The sequence below is a fragment of the Nestor notabilis genome, unplaced genomic scaffold (assembly GCF_000696875.1).
Source record: "Nestor notabilis isolate BGI_N333 unplaced genomic scaffold, ASM69687v1 scaffold19233, whole genome shotgun sequence".
In the NCBI taxonomy this organism is placed as follows: domain Eukaryota; kingdom Metazoa; phylum Chordata; class Aves; order Psittaciformes; family Psittacidae; genus Nestor; species Nestor notabilis.
The window spans coordinates 125,176-127,910 of record NW_009922708.1 but is presented as its reverse complement, the minus strand read 5'-3'; positions in this window follow the sequence as shown (position 1 = coordinate 127,910).

The window sequence follows — 2,735 nt, the reverse complement described above, 5'->3', positions numbered from 1 at the left end:
ATATGGCTCCCAATGGAGGAGCCGTGGGCATCGTAGGCTGATGTCTACAGCATCAGGTCCCCCAGGTGCCCATGCGGGAGGAGAGTAAAGGGAAACGGGTGAGAAACTGGAAGGATTCTGCAAGAGGACTGGCTCTTTTCTATTATTATTTAATTTATTTCTTTTTAATAAAGGCTAATGAGGTAGAATTACAGGAAAGATGTAAGTCACTAATTGGAGAATTATTTTTCAGGGCTTTGCCAGACAGTTCATTTCGTTATGAAAACATTACAGCTGGGAGCCAGTGTAGGAAATTTCCAAGCAGCTGTGCTGACTGGATGGAAAGAAAAACACCTCCCAGCTCAGATGTCTGCTCAGAGAAAGGGCAGATCCCCGGGATTTTTCCATCCTCAGCCATGCCACGGAGCTTCCTGCAAGTCCCCTGGGTTCCCCATCATATATGGGACCCTTCCTGGGGGCAGGCGATGTCCCAGCACTCCCAGGCATGGCACCACAGGGCAGGGGTGTGGGATGGATAGACAGACAGTCCCCTGGGATGCTTTTATGGGCTTCCTGTTCCCCCCAGGGCAGGCAGGAAACGGTTGTAGTGGAGATTCAGGGGGAGATCTTCCCTATGGGATAAAAATATCCCAACCGATCTCCAAAAGCCCATCCTCTGCCAGCCAGAATGCCTCAACATAAGGCATCAGTGATGGTTTGAAGGCCAGGGGCTTGCTGCAGCAACCAAGCTGCTCCACTTCTCCTTGGTTTGAGCTCTTAAAATAGACTGATTTTAGTCTAATAGTTTAATGGGCACTGTGTTGCTGGAGCAGCATAACCACCAGTTATAGCTTGAAGTACCGCAGATATTCATAAATACATAGTGAGGCAGTTCAGGTGGGCTGCACGATGCCTTGTTCCTTATAGAAACCACAAAGTACGTAGTGGCCTGTCCCTTCCATCCTACTCCGATATGTGTGGTTGGTGCATGGGAGACTCATCTGCCGTGAATGAAGCAGCTCAGCATGGAAATGCAGCCAGTGCAGCAGCTTCTCACACCACTTCCCACCATGACCGGGTCTGGGTGGGTGGAAATGTGCCTGAGAAGGAGCAGGACTCCTCAGGAATGCACAACCAGGGAGACACAAGGACGATGGAGGAATACTCACCACAGTTCCTCCCAGCAATTCATGAGATGCAGCATCTCCTTCACTTGGAGCATCAAGTCCAAGCTTGGAGCAGGGGACGGCAGCTTTCAAATAAACTGGTGAATTAGGGTTGGCCATGGATCCAGCATCCCCGTTTCATGGGAAATCTCATCATCTCACTTGCCAGGTTTCATCCAAATTGGAACAAAATGTTAAAATACAAAATCTGCCTCTGGACAATACTTTTAAGGGGAGAAAACCCAACACAACTTTATTTCAGCAGGCACAGTCCCACACCAGTGTTAGCCTTTCTCTACTGTTACAATCCCAACACCCAGAGAGGTTCAAAGAATGAGGTGTCATCTTGACCAAGACAAATAACTTCACTGGCTAGTATTTTCTCCCTGAATTTTCATCAAATCTTCACTTTCTAATGACAAGATGTTCTCCCTGGGGAAATCAAATTGGCTTTTGTGGACAAACAATGGGTGGGGGACAAGCTGTTGCAGCACCCTCTGCATAACGTCTTTGTACTCCTTGGGGCAGAGAACATGGTGGAGAAGGGGAGAAAAGGCTGCAGAGCCCTTTCCCTTCCGCATCCCTGCCAGGCCCAAACCATTCCCCTGGTCTTGGAGCAGAGAGGGAGGAGGAGGAGGGCAGGCAGCCTCCAGCCCCATGCCTCAGGCCCAGCTGGCTCCACTTCCCAGCCCTGATGCAAACCAGAGCAATCCAGGGGCCAGTTCCCAGAAGGGGGATAAGGAGCAGGAAGAGGAGCATTAACTGTCACAGTGGCCCATGGGTCAGAAAAGGCACATCCCAGATGGAGCATGTGCCACTTCATCCCATGGTAGCTGCTAGATTGGCAGATAAACCTCTCCCTGGGCTCCTGCATGGGCTTCTTGGATTGATCCCAGCTTTTCAGCTCACTGGTCTCTGCCCAGACAAGGCACTCGCTAGCCACAAGCCTGCTTCAAGCAGAACCGGCTTCCCAAACCTTTTCCCTTTCCTCCCACTTCCAAGGGAAGGGGCTGGATGGGTGCAGCAGGAGCAGAGCCAGCCCGCCCGGGGCAGGTGCTGTGCGTGCTCCCGCAGCCGCTCTGCCAAAGGAAACACAAACATCCTACCCAAAGAAAGCACTTTTCATCAGCAACACAGGTTCCCATTTCTGCACAGGGCCGGCCTGTTCTGAGCATCCCTCCCTATACACTGAGCCCGGCCGAGCTTCCCAGGCTGGGGTTTGGCCAAAGCTGCCCTCCCCCCACCCATCAGATCCATCAAAACCAGTCAGTGTGACCACGTCCAAGACCTGGGGAGGATTTAAACTGCCCTGATGTGAGGCACTTCAAAGTTAAAGGGACTTAAGTCAGCCTCAGACCCTCAGGGTGGGAGCTGGGGATGTGGGACCTGGGGATGCAGGACAAGGAGACATGGGATCCTGGAGATCTGAGGCCGGGAGGATGGAGGAACCCCACTTCTCCTTAACTCTGGCAAAGAGAACTTTGGCCAAACCTGGCTGTCCCCAGCCCTGCAGAGATGGTGAGCCCCCATACTTCGAAGCAGATGTTGGAGGGAAATTCCAGTTTCATGGAGCAGTGCAGCTTCTGAAAT